This window comes from Hylobates moloch, unplaced genomic scaffold, assembly GCF_009828535.3.
Source record: "Hylobates moloch isolate HMO894 unplaced genomic scaffold, HMol_V3 SCAFFOLD_19, whole genome shotgun sequence".
NCBI lineage: Eukaryota > Metazoa > Chordata > Mammalia > Primates > Hylobatidae > Hylobates > Hylobates moloch.
Window position 1 is genome coordinate 7669054 of NW_026652294.1, and position 16121 is coordinate 7685174.

Here is a 16121-nt window from a genome sequence, read left to right on the forward strand (position 1 = left end):
TCAGTGTGGCGATTCCTCAGGGATCTAGAACTAGAAATACCATTTGACCCAGCCATCCCATTACTGGGTATATACCCAAAGGAGTATAAATCATGCTGCTATAAAGACACATGCACACGTATGTTTATTGCGGCACTATTCACAATAGCAAAGACCTGGAACCAACCCAAATGTCCAACAACAATAGACTGGATTAAGAAAATGTGGCACATATACACCGTGGAATACTATGCAGCCATAAAAAATGATGAGTTCGTGTCCTTTGTAGGGACATGGATGAAACTGGAAAACATCATTCTCAGTAAACTATCGCAAGGACAAAAAACCAAACACCGCATGTTCTCACTCATAGGTGGGAATTGAACAATGAGAACTCATGGACACAGGAAGGGGAACATCACATTCCGGGTACTGTTGTGGGGTGGGGGGGGGGGGGGGGCGGGGACAGCATTAGGAGATATACCTAATGCTAAATGACGAGCTAATGGGTGCAGGAAATCAACATGGCACATGGATACATATGTAACAAACCTGCACATTGTGCACATGTACCCTAAAACCTAAAGTATAATTAAAAAAAAAAAAAAAAAAAAAAAAAAGAAAATGTGGCACATATACACCATGGAATACTATGCAGCCATAAAAAAAAAAAGAAAAGTTTTAGAATTGTTATTCTATATGGAGATTCATCTTTAATCGGTGTTCTAGCTGCTTCCAAATTCACTGAATTCTCAAGCACTGGATTAGAAAGCATAATCTATAGGAAAACGTATACAACGTATAGTTTTTAAAGTAAACTTTTTTAGGACAACAAGACAAACCAGTACATATAACTTTCAATAAGCATTTATCAAATTCTTACTATGTATGGACCCGGACATAGATTAAAAATAATATTCCAATTCTTTATTTGCATATCTGCAGCTGTGAGATTTTGGGCAAGCTGCTTAACTTCTCTGTTCATGTTTCCTCCTGAGTAAATCACGATTGTTGTCAGGGGTAATGTGGTGATGCACAAGCCACTCTTTACTCAGAGCCTGGCACCTAGAAAGAGCTACAAAAAATAAGCCATTTTTATCAGCATTAGTAACTATTTGATGCCCGGAGGAATCCCAGGAGATAGACTTCACTGTCTATCTTCATGTTACGGAAGAGAAATCTGAGACTCAGAGAAGGGGGAGCAACTGATCCATGCATAGATGGTCTTACAGCTCCTGCAGTGGCCCCTCAGGCAAGGTGGGTCTTCAGCATCTCCCGGAGAGCCCTATCCAGAGTCTCTTTCCCTTTTCTCTTCCCTTTTCCCTTCCAAGTTCTTGGGCGTGTTCAGCTGCTGTTTGGAGTGAAAGTGCTTGCACCAAGAACAGGGAGGGGGCAGGAGGCAAGGGAGATACTTACACATCTATAAGAAGGGATTTCTTGCTGTCTTCCTCATGGCCACATCCCCAGGGCTGGCTCACAGTTGGTGCTCAATAAATGTTTGTTGAATGAATAACTGACGAGAGCACCAAAGCTGGGGCAGAAATATTAACTGTGTTTGGTCACAGCTCAGCACTGATTGTGGCGCAGAGAGGGTTGATAGTTCACTAATAGCACAAAGTAGGTAAGTGGAAGAGCCAGAATTTGAACCTAGGTTGGAAGCCCACCAAAGCCTCTATTTGATTTGCCACGCCACCACAGCTCTCTGACATTCATCCAGGAGGTAGATCACTCACCTGGTGAAGTTTACTGGAAAAATCTGACCTCTGTTTATTAGTACTAAAACTGCCTAAGGAGTATTATTCAACCTTCAATGTTCAGCCAAGACAAAGTGCTACTGAGTGCCAGATCCTATGACTTTGAGCCCTAAAAATTATGAACCCCTTCCTTTGAATATGTTTACAGCTTGAGGACTCAAGGCATTCTGAGTTGCAAAGGACCACTGGGATTATCCAGCCCAACTCGCTCAGTATATAGATGGGAAAACCTGAGGTCTGCAGAGGGAAATATCTTATCCAAATTTATAGTATGCACTGACACAGAGTACAGGTGTCTTGACTTCTAGCTCTTTTTAATTGCACAAGCAATCTATGAATACTTCCTCTCAAAGAACTTAAAATATATCAGAAGGCTAAAATCCCCTTGGCCACCACTGCAGTCTTAAGCTTCCTTCTCAGAAGGATCCATCATCTTCAGTTTGGTGTATATCCTTCTGTATCTTTTTCTATATGTATATATCATAAACATATACATGTACTTGTAGCAAATATATAGCATATTTGTGGGATTTTAAAGAACATGAATTATATAATTATGTGTAATGCTTTTCATAAATTTTTACAATATACTTCTTTCCCTCAGCAGTACACCTTGGAGATCTTTCCTTACCAGTATGCATAAGTTCATCTCATTCTTTGTAACTCCTGCACAAGCTGCCATGCTTTATTTAACTATAGTGTCTTTATTTCACTTTTAGGTACTTTCCAGATATTTGATATTAACTTGTCAAGCTTTGAAAAACACACATCCTTATAAACATGGGTAAATGATTCTCTGGATCAAAGGGCATTTGCATTTTAAACTCTAATAGATATGAGTGTCCTTTCTGCTAGGAGACTGTATCATAATAGAGAACAGGACTCCTATTTATACCTGCTCCCATATTACCTGGTGCGTGGGAAGACCAAATAAATGAGCCTCTTGGATCTATCCCATTTGACTGAGAAAGAAGGTCACTCCAAAAACAGAAGAGAGGGAGAAAGCAGTCTTCTGCCAACAAAATAAAAGCTTTCCCTACATTATTTATAAGGGGACGTCAACTCAAGAGAAATACACCTAAAGCGTTATGATTTACAGCCCAGGAATCGTGCTGCTGCCGCTGATAAATGCAAGCACTTCTGGAGATGAAGACACTAAATTACCTTTGTGGCCACAGAGAGGGAGTTTATGGGCTGGGTGGTGGCAGTCGCACTTTGTTCAGGAGTTTCTCTTAACATCTGGCAGTAAGTGGTGCCTGGGCTGTCCAGGGTCTGGCATGCTTACGTCAGTCCCTGCTGCATGCCTGGCCTCTCCTTCTCGCCCTCCTTCCACTGCTCTGTGGATGAGAGTGCGAGGGCAGTGAGGCTCTCCCAACTTCTTCTTACCCTTACAACACATTGGGCTTCCTGAGCAGGGTCTAAGCCTCATTTCTTTCTAGATCCTCACCCCAAGCCCAATAAAACCCTAGCCATGGTCACTCACCCTGTTGTGCAAGGTCCACATACTGACAGGCGTGACGACCTAGCTGTAGAGACTGCCAAGGTGTTGTCATCGGGCAGTCGCTGTTCTCATTTCCTGGGCAATTATTCCAAACCATCCTGACTTCCCTCTGATCTCTCCCCATCACTCTCAGGAGGCACCTCCACTTCTGTTTCATTCAAAGTAAAATAATAATGGCTTTAACTTCTGCTGTGATGTATATGCATTCATCTCTATCCACCCCCATATTCCCTCTGGTCTCAGAAGATGAGGTCCAGTCCTGCCCTGTCTGAAGCTAATTGGGATCTGGGTCTTCTTTCCCCCTAAAACACTCTGATTCGTCTAGTGTCACCTCTGTCTCCTGTGTCCTCAACTTTCCTTGTTTCAGTTCTTCCCCCAGAGGTTATAAACAGCTGAGGTCCTCCCCATCCTGACCGTGTCCTCGTCCATCACCCTGCTGTCCTATTGAGTTATTGTTTTTCCTTCTTTCGATTCGAGCTTCTCAGACGTGTTGTTAATAGGTACCATCTTCACTTACTCCACATTTATGCCTCAATTTACTACAGCCCAGAGACTGCCCTGCCACTCCATTGAAACCTTGCTCACTGTGTCAGCAGCTTCCAGAGACACAAATCAGGGGACATTCTCTAGTCTTTATATTTTCCTGGACCTTTCCCCACTCTTGAACATTTCATGGAACTCTATCTGCTTGGCCTTGACAAGATTTCTCTTCCTTGGTTCTCCTCAAACTTCTCTTCCCCGGTCTTTGCCTCACGACCTTATCTCCAAATGCCAGGGTTCACAGGTTACTGTCCTCACCTGGCTGATTCTCTCTCCATCTGATAGCAGGCAATTCTCCTTTTGTGATTTTGGCTCTGCAGCTTTCAGCAGTGACCCCCAAATACAGATGAACACCCTTTATATTCTCCCAAGTTTTAAATTTACGTATGTTATCTTATTGTCTACACTGATCACCAACCAGGTATCTCCCTGATGTTTTAACTCAGCATGTCCAAGAGGAAATTCATCCCGCCCCACCAGCCCTGTGTTATCAGGATCATTGAGTGGTTCTGTCATTCATAAAGCACTATGTTGGAGCCCTTGTTATCTTAGGTTATCATTCCCCTCTCTCATCCCCATATTCAACGAATCCGTAAGTCTTGTATTCTACTCCCCAACCCAAACAAATACTCCTTCTGCTTCTCTCCATCCCCCACTGCCAACACCTTTAAGTCAAGCTACCATAATTGTGCTCCTAGACTCTGGCAAAGACCTTTCAACACCACCCTCCTTTAGTTCATCCTCTATACTTTAGCCAATTTGATTCCTCTAAAAGGAAAATCTGGTTTCAGTGGCTCCTCATTGCCTACAGCAGGGGTCAGCAGACTTTTGCCCACAGGCCAAATCTGGCCCTTGCCCTGTTTTGGTAAATAAAGTTTTATTGGATCCCAGCAACGCTCATGGTTTTTTGGAAAAAACATATTGACCATGACTGTGTTTTCACTGCAGTGGCAGAACTGATTAGTTGCAACAGAGACCATATAATCCATGAAGCCAAAAATATTTCTCATCTGGCCCTTTACAGAAGATCTTTGCTGACCTCTGCCTCACAAGGTAGAAGTCAGATGCCTTAGCTGGCTTACATGGCCTTTCATGATATAGGTCTTGCCTACATTGCTGGTCTTATTTCCCTCCTTTTCTTCACAATTTGTACACCAAATAGTTTATAGCTCTTCTGCATACACTATGCTAGCTCGCAACCCTAGTCCTTTGTCTGTGATATTCCTTCTGACTGGAACACCCTTCCCATGTTTCTTGTCTCTTCTTAATCATCCTTCAAGACTCAGCTCATGCATTGCCTGCCACAGGAGCCTCCCCGATCTCCTGGTGGGTCAGGGGCCCCTCTACTGTTATCTCACAGAACCCAAATCTCCCTCTCCCATGGCATAGTCCATATTATGTAGATACAATCTTGGCAAGGTGTCTGTCCCCTTCATTAGGCTGTGAGCTTCTTAAGGACATAACCCTTGTCTCTGTCCTTCTTGAACCTCAGCACCTAGTACAGTGCCTGGCACATAGTAGGTACTCAATGAATACTCATTGAACAGATAAGTGCCCAGTGGACTGAAGTCAGATGGCTTCTCATCAGGGCAATGAAACAGACAATATCAAGAACCCAGCATAGATTTGCCAAACACATTAACTGTCTCCTATCACAACAGAACAAGTTATTGGAAGCATGAAGCAGAATTGATGAACTATAATGAGGAGAACAGAAGGTCTGGGGTTTAGGCCCCCCAGAGCGCAGGTTGAGGGCAGAAGCATGTGGTGGGGAGCTCAACAGGGCCTAACCAGTGGGCCTGGAAAACACACTTCGAGAAAGTAAAGGGTAGATCTGTTTTCTAATACAACCTCTCCTTTACTAGTTCCTGACTATGAGCAAGTTACAGTCTCCGAGTCTCAGCCCCTCCACCATTAAATAGACTTTAATAATATTCCCTTTGCAGAGCTGAAGAATTAACAGCTGTAGCAAATTAGCACTCTAGAATGCTCACTGGAAGGCCTGCCACCAAGTTGGTGTTTAATAAGCAGAAACTCCCTTCCATCCTCTGTCCTTCATCCCAGAGCAGGCCAGGTGATGCTGCTGTGCCAAAGGCATGGATGCTGACAGGCAGGACTAGGGAAAACTAGGACTGGGTGCTCCACATACCAGAGATTGCAGAAGTGGGCTAAACTCACAGCAGAAAACCATGAGCACAACAGAAAACCTCTTGGTAGTGAAAGTGGAGTTTTGGTGAGCTCAGTTTTAAATACGTTAAACTTCGTGTGTTTGGGGACATCCAAAGAGAATTGTCCAGAAGGTTTTTAAACTCTGACCTGGAGCCCTAAGGAGATACCAAGAAACCTCTGCGTAATGTTAGGATTCTTAGGAGTGTAGGTGACATAAAACCCATCAACCTGGCCAGAGTAAGAAGGAGCATTTATTGTTTCCTGTAGCGGGGAAACCAAAAAGGAAAATCTAGCTTCAGGCATTACTAGATCCAGGAATTCAAAAATGATTATGGGGATTTGGTTCCCCACCAACCTCTCTGCTCTGCTGTCTTCTATGTTGGTTTCTTTCTGGGGCAACAAGATGGCGGCCAACAGCTCCAAACTCATGCCTGCACCATTCTGAGTCCAGTAGTAAAGGGAATTTCTCTCTTCTTCACCGTTTCACAAAAAATGCAAGCCTGAGTGAGCCTGAACCAGTCAGAATGGACAAGGGGGCTGAAGGAACCTCTTACCTTTGGCCTAAGTCAGTCTTCTCACCTGGCTCTTGGAAATTCCCACCAAACCACGAGAACATGAAGGGAAGAGGGGTTCCCCAAAGGACAATGAAGGGCCTTACCTGAAGCAGGAGAATGAAACTTGGTGGATGAAAACTATAAGCATAGGAAATGTTTTCCACCAAGGGGGAGGCTGAATGAACTACAGGAATGGGCAAGACTATGAAGAGAAAGAATGGTGGGGAGGAAGGAAACGTATTAGAGTGTTTGGGGTCCCCATTCAGTAACCTTGGGAAATCCAACTAAAATGGTGTCTCCTGATCAGAGACTTTATTTATCCCTAAATTTCAATGGCCAATCTATCACCACATAATTAGTGATGCTGTGCTTTGAATTTATTACCAACCCTGGCTTTCTACTGTTGCTATTGGACTTGTACCATATTGCAATGTGAGCATGGAGATTATTGTATAAATTATTCTCACTCACATAATCATCGTGATTTTAATTACTGTGTAATCTTTGCTAATTACTGTTGTATGTATCATTTGCTTTGGTGCCGATTTAACACAACTGCTTTTCGTTTGGCTAAAAGATGGCATTACAACTTTTCCTTTTTGCAGGGGAAAATTTGCTTTCTGTAAACATTTGCAGCCCCAAACTCTTGGCTTGCAGTTCTTGGTTTAAAAGGAAACATCCAGACCCTACCACCAGCCCTGTTTGTTTTTATTTGGGATAAGGCTGGCTTGAATAAGTAAAAAGGTCTAAATTACACAGTATTGTCTTAAAAAATAAAGTTGTGTTACTTTCAAAGAAGGGCAATTACTCTACTACAGACAGGAAGCCAAAGATAGGTCATGTGAGGGCTGCTTAAATGATGAGATAAGACTCGTTTGTAATTAGTTCATTAATGATGGATATGTGAATAAATGGCACTTAGCTTTAAAAACAGCTCATTCCCAAAGTGGGTTAAGCATCTGATGCTAATCTTATTTCAGTAGTACATTTATTTACTGGTCTCGGCATTCTTACAACTGGAGCTCAGGATAATTTTAATCCATCCTGGAAATACTTAATGAATGGGCCTCTCATGAATATGGTTTTATGTCTTCCTAGGACATAAAGAGTCTTTTTAGTTTTATCAGTATTAGGAAGATGAGTGGAAAAGATTTTGAAACTGAATGCACAGAAATATTAAATGCAAACACATTAACCATGGGCCAAAGGCCTGAACAAGTGAAACCAGGTGAAGTCTGAATGTAGACACAGGATTTATCCTTAGGACCCAAATCCCTCTCAGACAAGTATTTATAGGAAGGAAGGCTGTTTCCTGTCTAGAACTCGAGGTCTTGGATGGTAGGTCTGTGGACCTTTTAGAAAATTTGAGGCTCACCTAAGTTGCAAGTTTGTAGAAAACTATTTGGATACACCGTTAATGGTTCAGAACATTCTTTTAAAATCTGTGGTTCTCTGATTAAGCTGAGGTTTTGTTACACAAATTTACCATTGAAATATATATACAGGAAAGTAGATCTTGAGGAAATTTTCAAAAAATGGATCATACCTAATTAATTTGTAATTACTAACAAAATCAAGACTGGACCATTACAGTGCCCCTACAACTTCCTTGTGCCCATTCAAGCCACCACCTCCTCCTTCCTCAAAGATACCCACCATCCTGACTTCTAACACTGATATTAGATATGCCCTTTTTTGAACTGTGTAAATGGAAGCATCCAATATGTTCTCTTTTGTGTCTGGCCTCTTTCTTTCGATATTATGTTTTCATTACTGCATGTAGCAGTAATTCATTTATTTTCATTGCTCTATATTCTATATCAGTGGTTCTCAACTGGAGGCACTTCTGCACCACTACCCACCTCAACAGGGGAGAGCTGGCAATGTCTGGAGACATTTTTGGCTGTCATGCTACTGGCATCCAATGGGTAGAGTTCAGCTATGTTGCCAAATATCTTACAATGCACAGGACAGGCCACATAGAATTATCGGGTCCAAAATGGCAATTATTCCACCACTGAGAAACCATAGTCAATAATATGCCGTTGTGTGAACATAGAGTAATAATTAATTTATTCTATTATTAATAGACAATTAGGTTGTTTATGGTTTCCCATGATTATGAATAGTATTACTGTGAACAATCTTGTACACATCTTTTGTTGCATGAGTATACAGATTTCTATTGGGCGTATACTAAGCAGTAGAATTGCTAGGTGTGTTTTCAGCTTTGGTAAATACTGTCAAAATAGTCATTCCAATTTATGTAACCATCAGCAGTGAATGAATGTTCTGGTTGCTCTAAATCCTTGCCAACGCTTGGTTTTGTTATTTAAAAAATTAGCTATTCTAATAGGTGTTAGTAGTTTCAAATTTTGGTCTTCACTCACATTTCCCTGGTAAATAAACGTTTTTATATGCTTATATCTTCATTTGAATATCCTCTTTAATGAAGTGTCTGAGAAAGTCTTTGAGAAAGTCTTTTGGCCATTATTGTTATTCTTCTTTGGTTATCCATCTCTTTTGTATTGATCTGTAGTTCTTTATGTATTCTAAATGCATGCCCTTTATAAGGTATGTGGGTTTTCTTCCACTCAGTCACTTACCTTTTTCACTCTCTTAATGGTTTATTTTTATAAGAAAAGTTCTTAATTTTAATGTAACCCAGTTTATAATGTTTTCCTTTATTGTTGGTACTCTTTATATACAGTTGAAAAATTATTTGCCTACTTTGAAATCATGCAGTATTTTCTTATTTTTTTTGTAGACATTGTATTGATTTACCTTTTATATCTAGATATACAATGCATCATGAATTGATACGTATTTGTGGTGTGAGGTAGGGCTCACTCTTTTCCATATAGATATCGAGTTGGTCTAGCACATATATTTTAGAGAAACGATATTGTCCACATTACACAACAGTATGAATTTGTCATAAATCAAGTGATCTTATGTATATACGTCTGTCTATTCTATTTCACTTTTCTGTGTGTCCATCCTTGAACCAATATAGCATCTGGAAGTATAAGCTCTCCATATTAATTCTTCTTTCAGGTCAGCAAATGACTCTCAGGGAAAGTGCCACGTCATACTGTATTCACCTTCAGTGTATTTCCCTCTTTCCAGGATTTGGCCTTTTGAGTCGTGGCTGCTTTGATGGCTTTCCACTGTCCTTAAATTTGAATTCTACTTTTGTGGCTTTCCAAGTAGCTCTGGTGCAAGCTATTACATCTGGAAGCTGAGTGCTGAGCTAGGCTTTTATTCTCTTACATAAATAAACATGTTTTTTCTAATGTACACTTCCACCAACAGTGTATAAGCATTCCTTTTTCTCTGCAACCTCGCCAGCACCTGTCATTTTTTGACTTTTTAATAATAGCCATTCTAACTGGTGTGAGTTGGTATCTCATTGTGGTTTTGCTTTGCATTTCTAATGATCAGTGATGTTGAGCTTCTTTATATATGCTTGTTGGTCACATGTATGCCTTCTTTTTAAAAGTGTCTGTTCATGTCCTTTGCTCACTTTTTAATGGGGTTGTTTTTTGTTTTTTTTTTTTCTTGTACATTTGTTTAAGTTCCTTATGGATGCTGGATATTAGACCTTTGTCACATGCGTAGTTTGCAAATATTTTCTCCCATTCTGTTGGTTGTCTGTTCACCCTGTTGATAGTCTCTTTTGCCGTACAGCAGTTCTTTAGTTTAATTTGATCCCGTTTGTCAATTTTTGCTTTGGTTGCAATTGCTTTCGGCATCTTCATCATGAAATCTTTGCCCGTTCCTATGTCCAGAATGGTATTGCCTAGGTTGTCTTCCAGAGTTTTTATAGTTTTGGCTTTTACATTTAAGTATTTAATCCATCTTGACCATTGTAGAAAACAGCATGGTGATTCCTTAGAGACCAAAAGCAGAAAAACCATTTGACCCAGCAATCCTACTACTGGGTATATACCCAAAGGAATAGAAATTGTTTTACCATAAAGACACATGCATATGTATGGTTCATCACAGCACCATTCACAATAGCAAAGACATGGAATCAACTTAAATGCCCATCAATGGTAGACTGGATAAAGAAAATGTGGTACATATATGCTGTGGAATACTATGCAGCCATAAACAAGAATGAGATCATGTCCTGTGCAGGGACATGAGTGGAGCTGGAGGCCATTATCCTTGGCAAACTAATACAGGAACAGAAAACCAAATACCACATCATCTCACTTATAAGTGGGAGCTAAATTATGAAAGCACATGGACACATAGAGGGGAACAACACACACTGGGGCCTATCAGCGGGTGGAGGGTGGGAGGAGGGAGAGGATCAGAAAAAATAACTAGTGGCTACTAGACTTAATTCCTGGGTGATGAAATAATCTGTACAACAAACCCCAGTGACATGAGTTTACCTGTATGACAAACCTGCACATGTACCCCTGAACTTGAAAGTTTTTTTTCTTACTTTCTACACCTAGGGAAACATGAACTTTCACTTATATTTTCTTCCAGTCCTAACTTAGTGCATCTACCACCCCCTCTAGAATATAAGTTACTTGAAGACAAGCACTATTCATCTCTGTACTGACAGGCAGCTGTCTTCATGACACTCAATAAATGATTCAAGATGGAAGCAAGGAAATATTAATGGATGCATAATTTCCATTCACTTAAAGCTGCATCTTCATGGGGAACTAGGCGTTTTTATGAATTAGTCTGAGATTTTCTGTCACTATTGCCATTTCACCATACTCTGGTGAGACAATGTCTCTGCATGGAAAGTGAAGGGATGCATTAAATTCACTTAAATATGTTGAATCCAAACTGAATCTACAAGCCAAGTAGATTTTAATTACTCTACAAATCTAGACTTATGTTCTTCAAAACATTGTGAAAATTGTAGCAGAAGGTAAAAGAATCGAGTTGTAGAGCCAGTACTTGCAGCATCTCATCAGAGTGTGACTTGGGAAGTTCTATTCCCTTCTCTGTTTTTCTAGGTGTAGAATGAGGGGTTCAAACCAGATGAGGCTGCAGCTCCCTCTCAATTTGATATCCTAGAAATTGATCACATCCTGTAGAAATGAAACAAGGCTCTTGGCTTGGTGTTAGAAATCTGGAGAACTCACTTTAGATTGTGTACTGGAAGTGGGTTTTGAATCTTGTTTTTCAGCCAGGAGAAGTGGATGTGACTGACCGGTGAGTGGGGATACTGGGTTCTGAATTATTCAGCCCAGGTGAAGCAGCCCTTTGCACATTCTTTCTGCAGTTCCACAATCTCCCATCTTTCAATTCCTCCATTCCTTCATTCTTTCCATTCTACAAGCTTTCTTTGAGGCAGTCCTGATGCTGGGGATTCATAGAAGAAAGACATGGTCTACTCCAGAAACTCTAGTATCTCCCAGTCTTGCTGGGAGATACAAATAAGTAAATAGATAACAACAGTACAGAGGGGGACACAGGAGGCTGTGGGAGCCAGGAGAGGCCCCAACCCAGGCCAGAGAGCGGAAAGGCTTCCTGGGGGAAGCCTACAGTTGGGCTGAACATTAAAGGGTGAGTGAAAATGTTTGTTTGTCTGGTTTTTCTTTAAATATAGAATAATGGTTTATCAGAATCACCTGCAGAGTGTCAGTTCCTTCCTCTCTGACTCCCTCCTAATTCTTTCTTATTAGGCTAATTTCCTTCCTTCCCTTCCTTCCTTCCCTTCCTTCCTCCCTCCCTCCCTCCCTCCCTCCCTCCCTCCCTCCCTCCCTTCCTTCCTTCCTTCCTTCCTTCCTTCCTTCCTTCCTTCCTTCCTACTTCTCTTCCTCTCTCTCCCTCCCTCCCTCTCTCCCTCCCTTCCTCCCTTCCTTCCTTCCTTCCTTCCCCTCCCTTCCTCCCTTCCCCTCCCTCCCTCCCTCCTTCTTTCCTTCCCTTGCTCCTTCCTTCCTTTTTCTTTCTTCCCTCTTTTTTTAAATTTGTTAACAACAGAGGAAACTATCAACTATTAGCTTCTACCTTAATTTGATAGTGTTAGAATTTTCCACATTGACTTTATTTATATCTTTAGCTCCTCCTCTACATCTATGTTTAAACACATTTTCCTCCTTCTTTCCTTCCTTCCTTCCTTCCTTTCTTCCTTCCTTCCTTCCTTCCTTCCTTCCTCCCTCCCTCCCTCCCTCCCTCCCCTCCTCTCTCCTCCTTCCTCTTCTCCCTTCTCCTTTCCTTTCCTTCTGCTTATGAAAACAAGTTGACAACATCACAACAGCTCTCCTTAAACAGTTTCACATCTTTCTTCTAAGAAGGACATTTTCTAACGTATCACTATCGCACTTAGGAAAATTAACAAATCCATAACATTATCTAAGATCTCAACTTTTATATTACCCAATTATCCTAAAACTGTCCTGTATCACTGTATTTTTATATTATCCCTTATTTATTTATTTTTCAAATTTAATTTTTAAAAGCAGGGGGTACATGTGCAGGTGTGCTACAAAGATATATTGCGTGGTGCTAAGATTCAAAGAATGATTCTATTAAGGACACTCATTATATTTGATTATGCTTCTTTAGTCTCTTTTAAGAAAAATAATAGACTTTTTACTTTTGAGCAGTTTCAGGTTTTCACGAAAAGAGCAGAAAGCATAGAGAGCTCCCATATATCCTTTTTCCCTGTTCTGTTTTTCTTATTATTAACATCTTGCATTACTCTTCCATCTCTTTTAAATGAGAATGATTCCCTTATCACCACCCAGCTCCAATTTAACTGTTTTTTTGGGGGTGTGTGTAGAGTTCCAGGGGTGACTTGAGTGGGCAACTCTGTGCAAAAATCACTGACCTTAGTCCCTGGTAGCCAGTAAGAATGTGTAGGTGAAGACAAGGCAAATTCTACTGAGCCACAGAAGGCATAGAGGCAGCTGTCCACTCAGGGCAGCTCGATGGATTGGTTTGTAAAATTGTCAAAGACTCGGCCCTGACCTTAAGCATCAGAGAGAACAAGCAAGCCTTGAGAGCGACGTTGTCTCATAAAAACTGCCATATTGTAAGGAATGTAGGATATTCACCGTGTCTGTTTCCTGACTCTATTCCCCATGTCAGGAGTGGCCAGGCATGGGGATAGATTGATGCTAATGTCACCTCCTCCTCACTTCCCTGCTTCCTTGGCTGTCCTTCCCCCAAACCGCAGCATCTTCCTTGCTTTGAACTTCCCTCTCAGCTAGGGTGGGGAGCTTCCTAAGCCTCAGTTTTCTTGCCTGTGCGGTTTAGATATCAGCCCTTGCTTGTCAAGGGTTTTGCAGATTGAATAAGCTAAGAATCAATAGGAGGAATCTTCTGCTCTTGCCTGGAGTGTCTTTCTTGAGCCATCGCCACCATTGAAATCCTACCCTTCTTCCAAAGCCTGACTCAACCCACCATGTCAAGAAAGGCTGTGCATGGCTGGGCATGGTTGCCCACACCCATAATCCCAGCACTTTGGGAGGCTGAGATGGGCGGATCGCTTGGGGTCAGGAGTTGGAGACCAGCCTGGTCAACATGGTGAAACCCCATCTCTACTAAAAATACAAAAATTAGCTGGATGTGGTGGTGGTGGGCACCTGTAATCCCAGCTGCTTGGGAGGCTGACGCAGGAGAATTGCTTGAACCTGGGAGGTAGAGGTTGCAGTGAGCCGAGATTGCGCCATTGCACTCCAGCCTGGGTGACAAGAATGAAATTCCATCTCAAAAAAAAAGAAAGGAAGGCTGTGCACCCAGGCACCAGTACTGACTGCTGTCTCCCTTGCCAATCTCCTGCTGCATTTATAGTCTGTGCTTCACAGTTTCTCTGGAATTTCTTGCATTGCTGACCCTTCTCCATGGTTTTTTTCCAGACTCAACAACTACAGTGCTCTCCCCAGGAGGGCAGGGCAGCCCAACTTCTGCCGCTGTGTGCTCAGAACATTATAGGTAGACAGACAGACCAGGGTGGGAGTCTCAGCTCTGCTCCTTCTCAGCAAGCCCATTTGCCTGTCTTAGCCTCAGGTTCCTCATTTATAAAATGGGATGATAAAGGGCAGTAGAGTAGAGCAGTTGGGAGCCATGGGCCTGGGGTAGGATTCCTTGGTTTAAATCCATGTTCTCCCACTTATTACATGACAAATTACTGATTCTTTCTGAGCCTCTGTTCTGACTTGGGAAGATTGCAGTATCTGCTTTAGAGGACTGTTGTGAGCGTAAACTTGAGTAAAGCCTGCAAAACCTAAAGGCATAATACGTGATAACTCTAATGATGTGGTATTTACCTGTACACCACAGTGGCTTAATAAGTGCCTCCCGTTCCCTGCATAATGCATAATCCTGGGTGCCATATCAACTTTTGTTACAGACTCTCTGTTGTTATTTTGGAATCAGTTACCAAATATTCAGGTCATCTTCAAAGAGCATCTGGTTTCCCATCTCACGCCTCACCAGTATTAAAGAACATCAATATGTTTTTAATTTCCTCTTTAATTTCAGGGAGTGGATGAAGAATGGGGGGTGACAGCACACTTTGGGGGATGATTCACGGTGTCATTAAACCTGCATTGAGTTTCCTGTAGCTACAATTGGCCCAGGCTCTGACCACACTCAGACCTGGGAATTCTGTTTTGTTTGTTTTGCTGTGTGATCAAGTCTAATAACAGTAAATCCAGCATCTCCTTGACTTGGACTTCCTTGGTTCATTACATCGCAGTGGATTTTGAAAAATATGTACGTGTAGATGTAAGTTCAACTGGTTGAGTTTCCCATCAGCCTTCTGCCCAGCAGGTGTGTGATGTAGGGAAGAAGAAGAATGGGATTCAGATCTGGCCCACCAGGGTTCAAATGCAGGCCCTGCCACTTAGCAGTATGGCCTTGAGCAGATGGTTTCTCACCACTGAGCCTCAGTTTCCTCATTTGCAAGATGGGATGATGCCTTTGATTTTGATGGGGTGATGCTTCTTAGCTTGATGAGATGCTGCATACGATACATGCAGATATAGATGCCTCCTCCTTTGTTCTTCACCAATTTTCATGGAGCATCTGCTTCTGTGGCTGACACTAGAGATAAAATGATGGGGCCCCATTCATAAGGTAATCTGAAAGGGGAAGGGGTATGGTCCAAGCAGGAGACACTGTCTCAGGCACTAGCTCGTTCTGAGGCTGAACCAGCCACTTCAGTCTCCACTTCCCTTCTCTGTGCTGTTCACAGTAGGCTCATACATAGGAATTGTTTACTCTTGAACATCTGTCCTCAATCTGGGGACTTCTCTAGCACTGATGAAAGAGGTCATTAAAAGCAATCAGACAAGTGTTAAGATTTTAAAATTTATGTTATACTGTTATGTCAAAGGATTAACTTTGAGATAAATAAGTAATGTATGAAAGTTTAACTGTAGTGTCTTTTGCCTCACTGGTAGTACTGGGGGTAATGGAGGTAGAAGTGGCTTCCACTCTTAAATACTGAATATGCATATGGCATGCATCATCTCTCATTTCTAACAAGACCCTGGGACCTAGGGCAGTGTCATTCTCACTCTTACACCTGTGCAAGTTCAGGCTTCAAAAGATACCTGGGGGCCCGGGCGCCATGGCTCACGCCTGTAATCCCAACACTTTGGGAGGCCAAGGTGGGTGGATCGCTTGAGATCA

General features: G+C 41.9%; 1 protein-coding gene across 1 annotated transcript in view; it reads left to right on the top strand.

Moving 5' to 3' along the window:
• Positions 1-16121, top strand: part of MYO18B (myosin XVIIIB) — a 256961-nt gene that overhangs the window by 231015 nt on the left and 9825 nt on the right. The gene's annotated exons all lie outside the window — the stretch shown is intronic.